The sequence below is a fragment of the Fukomys damarensis genome, unplaced genomic scaffold (assembly GCF_012274545.1).
Source record: "Fukomys damarensis isolate Sample0158 unplaced genomic scaffold, DMR_v1.0_HiC HiC_scaffold_21, whole genome shotgun sequence".
Classification (NCBI taxonomy): domain Eukaryota; kingdom Metazoa; phylum Chordata; class Mammalia; order Rodentia; family Bathyergidae; genus Fukomys; species Fukomys damarensis.
This window is the reverse complement of record NW_022900933.1, coordinates 4,634,525-4,641,480: the sequence shown is the minus strand read 5'-3', so window position 1 is coordinate 4,641,480 and position 6,956 is coordinate 4,634,525.

The window sequence follows — 6,956 nt, the reverse complement described above, 5'->3', positions numbered from 1 at the left end:
AGACTGAAAGCCTACTGATTGGTGAAACCCACACTATGGGTGGAGCTTCCATTAGCCACACCTTAATGCCAGTATCATACCCTCAAACCATGTTCACACAAGAGTTCAGAACTTTTCACCTAAGAAGGCAAGACACTTTGGGGGGACATCTAGACACAAGCTATAACATTCTACCCCTGCCCCACAAAAGACTCATGTAATATCCCTTTATACAAAAGGCACTTAATCCATCTCTAAGAGTTGCCGAAGTCCTAAAAATTTCAGCATTGCTGAAAACTCCAAGTTCAAAGTCTCCTCTGAGATTTATGGGAAACTCTTACCTGAGGACCCCCTCAGGACAAATGAAAAGAAAGTTAGACACTTCCAATGTACAATGGCACAAGATAAAGATTCCCACTCCAAATAACGTAATAGGAATGGGACCAGAGGAAGGTCCAAAATCTAACAGGGCAAATTAAGTCCTGTGGTTCAGTGTCCAGCATCTGGTACAATTTGTGGTTAGATGTAAACTCCAAAGGGCTTGGGTGGCTCCTCCTCTATAGCACTGCTGGTAGTGGTAGCTGCCATGGCTTCTCTCTCGGCCTGGCTTGGTTCCCTCCTTGCAACTTCCCTCAGATCTTCCATGTTTCTGGTTTTTCCCATCTTCTGGGCTCTTCATTGCACCTTTAGCTTCACACCCACAGCTTTAAACACTGTCCTCTTGGGCATACTGCCTGGCTTCTTAAGCCTCCTTCTGAAATCTGGGTGCCTGCCTTCCTGACCGCACTCCTGGTAACAAAATCTGTATCTGTCCATGTTTATTGGAGAAGCAGATTTAATGCAAGATATAAAAATATATTAGAATTTACAAGTTTGGCTTACAATGGCTATCCACAAAGTTAAGTACAGAAGAGTGCAAAAGGTTTATCTGGACACTGAGTATCTGAAGGTTTGGAACTCACTGTAGTTTCCCATACAAGTTCAGATCTAGAGGGCAAAAGATCTGAAATGGAAGTCTGAAGGGTCTTCAGCCAGAAGGTTGAAGGGTCTGTGCTGGAATCTGAAGAATGTGTTGGAGGCCAAGAGACGATATTCAAGGTGAAGGTGAAGACTGGAGCTCCTCTGAAGAAGCAGAAGCAAGCTTTCCTTCTTTATTTTCCTTTTATACCATTCAGGTGACAAGCATACCCAGAGTGGGTCTTCTGTCTTCAGTAAATTCTCTCACCCACACTCAGATCTATGCTGATACAATTTAGTTGGGCATTTCTTACTCGAGTTGACACAATCAGTTAACTATCATACCAAAGGACTGCCTGCATGTCTGCTTCCCTCAGACTCAGGCACAACATGGAGAAGGACTCTATCTTCTGGGAGATGAGACAGGGAAAGGATATAAGTACATGATTTTGTCTTGGTACTCAGTATAAGGTTCCCCAAACCTAACACCTGGCAGTTTGCAATGGTCCCTGTTCCCAAGCCAGTGCCTGTCGATAGGGCCTCTGGGCCAGCCCTGCTGCCAGGTGGAGGATACCCACAGCTCCAGTTAGACTGATTTGTATCCTGCTGGCATTACATCTGGCTGGCTACCACAGCCTCGGGCCATGAGTACGTCACAGCAGCAGGCAGATCATGACAGCATAACCCTTGATCCCATCCCTATACTGTGCCAGTTATGGTGGGATGTAGCCTCCGGGTACAACTGAACATTTCAGGATTAGTGGCCACAGATTCAGTCTCTCTCCCAACTCCAGGAAGGAAAACACAGAGAGACTCATCTCATAAGGGAAAGAAAAGGGAGATAGTCACAAGTCATTACTTTAGGATCCTACAGCCAGTCCTTAACTGATGAGATCTAGTATTGGACAGAATTTTATGGTGCTTGACCATGAGGCAATGAGTGTAACAAGGCATCTAGACATATCCTTGTTCCAAATAGAGGCTTGCAGGAGTAGTCTAACCTTTCTAGACACTTCCTGAACTCATTTTGTATGATACACCAACTGCGGATTTGCAACAGACTTGGGCTTGGGTATCCTCTAATACTAAAACAGTGAATACACACCAATCTTGGACTCATGACAAACCTAGACTTAGAGCACTATGTGGTACAGAAACAGTTGTGGTGACTACAGGCTCAGAAAACTAAACAATCTGCTTAGAATTTCTGGAAGGATGAGCACAAGTAAAGTCATATTAGGAAGACTGAAATATCAAATTCTTCAGTGTGTAGATGTCTTGTGCATCAAGAAGTTTTGTAGAACTGTGACCTTCCAAAATGACAAAATAGGCACCAGTAACTGACTATAAGCAGTCTACATGTATACCTCCTGGTCAGAGAATTCAAAATTGCTATTTTAAGAAAACAAGTAATTCAAAAAAACACAAAAATAATTCAGTTCTTTGTCAGAGAAACCTAACAGAGAGATTGGAGTAATTAAAAGAATCAGAAATCCTAGTGCTGAAAAATGCAGGGTGAAGTGAAAAACAATCTAAGACATCAAGAGTAAAATAGATTAAAAAGAAAAAGAATCAGTGACGTTGAAGACAGATTATTTGAAAATACCCATCAGTGGGAAAAAGAAAACATAGTAGTCAGATTTTCTGTTGCTGAGACAAAATATCTGATATGCACAGCTTAATGGAGGAAAGATTTATTTTGGTTGAAAGCTCCATGTGTCAGTCCATGGCTGTTTGACTTCCAGTGAGGAACATCATGGTGGAAAGGCATGGTCAGGGAAATCTGCTCAACTTATGGTGTCCAGGAAGCAGAGAGCAGGGGGAGACCCCAGAAGGAAGGACCAGGGATAGACATAGTTCCCTATGTTATGCTCCGATGAGCCACGCAGACACACCCAGGAGTTTGCCTTACTAATCTCCTAGGTGTCTCTCAAGCCAGTCAAGTTAACAGTCAAAATGAACAATCACAGTCCACATACTGTCTACTTGGCAGCCAAATATACCACCTCAAACTGCTTAATCTCCAAGTTAAAACAACAATAAAGACATAATTCCACCTACCATAGTATGACTATCCTGTATACAACTGAAAGTACACTAATTCCTTCCTCAAAGCTTTAGTAGTTTCAGAATTTCTCAAAAGCCTAGGTACAAATTCTTCTCTAACACTGAAAGCAAAATCTTAGCAGTGAGCTTCTATGATGATGAAAAAGCAAGTTCTATGCTCTCAAGATACAACAGATTGGGGTAATCATTAGCATTATGAAAAAGAAGACTAGAAAATATAAAAGATTAGGACCAAAGCAAGATCCAAACCAAGCAGGATAAACATTATCCTGTATTTATTATCCTATGTCTGGCATTTGACCCACATAATGGCATGATGTGAAAACCAAAGAGCTTGGAGAGCCCCACCCCTACAATCTGGCTGGTTGCTATCTATATTGTCTTTATTTTTAAAACATTTTTTAGTTTTTTGAGACAGGGTCTCACTATGTAGTTGAGATTGACCCGGAACTCACTATGTGACCCAGGCTGGTCTCAAATTCACAGTGATCCTCTTGCCTCAGCCTCCCGAGTGCTGGGATTATAGGCATGCGCCACCACACCTGGCTTTACATTGCCTTTAAACTCAGCCTCACACAAAGTTTTAGGGCAGTGGTGGTGAACCTATGGCTCATGTACCATAGCGGGTACACACAGAGCCCTCTCTTGTTGACACACAAAACAGTCACGCCAGCATCAGCGCATCAGATAACAGCTGTTTTTTTTTTAAAACCAAAACCTCAGTATTTAGGTGTAATTGCAGTGTCGGCACTTTTTGACAAATAAGTGGGTTTGGGGTTCCAGTTTGGGCACTGTCTTTAAAAGTTTTGCCATTATTGCTTTAGGGCATGGATGAAACATAAACGGGTTTGTTGCCACAATGTGACATGTATAGCCATTAGTTCAATTCCCAGTATGGTCATCATTCCCATCAAAACCTCATGAGCACAATATTTATTGTCCATATTCCTAGCAGCATTGTGGTCTTCTGAGCTTCTTCCACAATTGCCCATTGGCCACTGCTTACAGCAGTCTAGACCTTCTCCAGCTAACATCTCCTAACTTTTTCAAACTCTTATAAAACATGACATCTCTACTTCTCTGGAACCAATTTTCTATGCTAATTAGCTTTTATACCTCTGAGACAAAACACCTGACATACATAACTTAAAAGAGGAAAGGCTTATTTTAACTCATGGATTCCAAGTCATGGTTGGCTGAATCCAAGGCAGGAACACTCTGAGTGTAAGAGCGTGGTGATGGAAAGTTGCTCACCTCATGGCATCTGAGAATCAGAGAGCAGAGGAAGAGCATCAGAGAGAAAGTGGCCAGTAACCAGATATGTCCCCAAGGTCACACCCCCACAGTTCACCCAAAGTGTGCTTTACTAATCTCCTAGGCTGTTCTTGAGCCAATCAAATTGACCATTGAGATTAACTGTCATGGAAAACAAGAATGAAGAAAGTTTATGAAAACTTTTGGACATCAAAAGAACAATATTTTGAGCTACTGGGATTCAAGAAGGACTCGAGGATGCCATAGAGGTAAAAAATTTCTTCAGAGAGGAACGGGAATCTCTGCAAACTTAGTGTACACAAATATTCAAAATGGGGATGTCCAAGTTCACCAGTGAGATTCAACTCAACCAAGTCTCCCCCAAGACAATTGTCTTCAAATTCTCAAAAGTTAAAGACAACGGGAAGTTTCTTAGAATACCAAGAGAAAAGAAATAACACATGAGGTTTCCACTCTGTCTGATAGCAGATATCTCAGCAGGAACCTTATAGGCGTAGGATGAGATACTATGTCCAGTTTATTTTCCTTAAGAGTATGATCTCAAGGTGCATTCATTTACCTAGAAATATCTCAAATTTATCCTTCTTTATAGCAGAGGAGTACTCCATTGTATTTTTTAAAAACCCACCTTTTCTTTATCCATTTACCTATTGGTGGGCATTTGGAATGTTTCCAAGATTTATCTATTGCAAATTGCACTGCTATAAACATGGATGTGCATATATCACTGTAGTAGAATGCATTTAATTATTTTGGGAAGATAACTCTAGTTTTAGTTTTCTGAGGAATGTGCACACTGATTTCCACAGAGATTGCACTGGTCTACACTCCCACCAATAGTGCAGAAGCGTTTCTTTTTCCTCACAGCCCCATCTGCATTTGTCTTTGGTTGATTTCTTGACAGCAGCCATTCTTCCTGGAGTGAGATGAAACTTCAGTGTTGTTTCAGTTTGCATCTCTTAAATGACCACTGATGTTAAACATTTTTCCATATATTTATTTGTACTGCTTCCTCTGCGAAGTGTCTGTTCATTTCAGGTGCCCATTTTTGGATTGGGTCTTAAAATTTGGGGGGGGCATCTGATTTTTTTCAGTTCTTTATATATTCCAGATATTAGTCCTTTTTTGAGGAACAGCTGGCAAAAGTTTTCCCCCACTCTGTGGATTTTCTTTTCACCCTGTTAGTGGTTTCTTTCACTGATGTACATATAGAATTTTTAAAAGTGGAATTGATAGACGCAGGAAGTAGAATGGTGGTTGCTGGAGCTGGAAGGTGTGGGTAGTGAGAATGGAGATTTTAGTCAACATCTACAAGTGTTGGAGATCTCCTGTACAGCTCAGTGACTACAATTAACAATACTGTGCACCTGGTATTTGCTAAGAGAGTATACTATAAATGTTCTCATCACACATACAAATGATAATTTGAGTTGGTGGATGTGTTACACCGTTTGATTGCAATAATCATTTCATAAGGGCTATGGCTTGGATAGTGTTTGAATGTTTCCCCCAAGACTTCTTGTGTTGAAATTCAGTCCCCACTGAGAAGTATTAAGAAGGTAGAGATTTAATCTGACTATGTGTTTAGAAGTGGAGCTTCTGGGAGGTGATTAGGATTGGATAAATGCATTAGGGTGGAGCCTCTGTGACTGATTGCTCTTCAAGAAGAGGGTGAGATCAGAAGAGACAAACACATCTGTGCTGTCTCTTGCCATGTCATGGCTTCTGCTGTCACTAGAGTTTGTCACCAAGAAGGCCATCAGCAGATGTGGCCTTTCAATCTTAGACCTCCAGATGGTAGGCCCAAATAAACCTCTTTTCTTCATAACACCCAGTCTGTGGTACTGTGTCACAAAATGAACTAACACAAAATGTGTAATCCAAATCTTATGTTATATTCTGTAAATATATACAATTTTTGTTTATTTACCTCCATGAAGCTAGGAAAAATGAGAAAGATTTTCACGTACATAGAAGAAGGCTAAGTTTCTACCTCATCAAAACAAATTAGCCTTCATGGCTCGCTATGCTTAACACTAGTGAGCAACATTACAGCGTGGTATAATCAAATTAATTATGCACATCTCATCTGCATTTAAGAAAACTTCTGAAAGCTTTTAAAAAATTTCAATATGTGAAACAGTTTAGGATGTGTTATCTCAAGATAATTATTGAGATAATTCAGAATTTAAAACATTTCCATGATAAATGTGCACACAATTGAGGAAGGGTATAGCTCAGAGATAGAGTGCGTGTTTGTTTACAAGGCTCTGGTTCAGCCCACAGCGCACACACACACACACAGCAATTTGAGGACCAAATTATTTTTTTCTCCCCTCTTCCACTTTGGATATGAAGAATCTAAGGGGAGAAATTACGTACTAACAACAGTTTCAGACCGAAAATCTGATTTGAAATAAAATGTTTAATGAAAGTGCATTGGGTTTATATTTGCTTTTCAAGAAATTCTGGAAAACGTTGAATTCAAGACTAAATTTTGATTTTTACTCGTTTTTTACTGTTATTTGAAAAGAGCATCAATGTTATTGCTGTTTCCTAAGATATTTTAAAACGTTCAGAGAGTCCTACAGAGGCTTTAAAAGCATCCTCCTCACGGGCACAGCGCAGTCCCACACAGGCCGCCAGCGCACTCGAGGCCCGCGCTTCCCCGCCGTCCC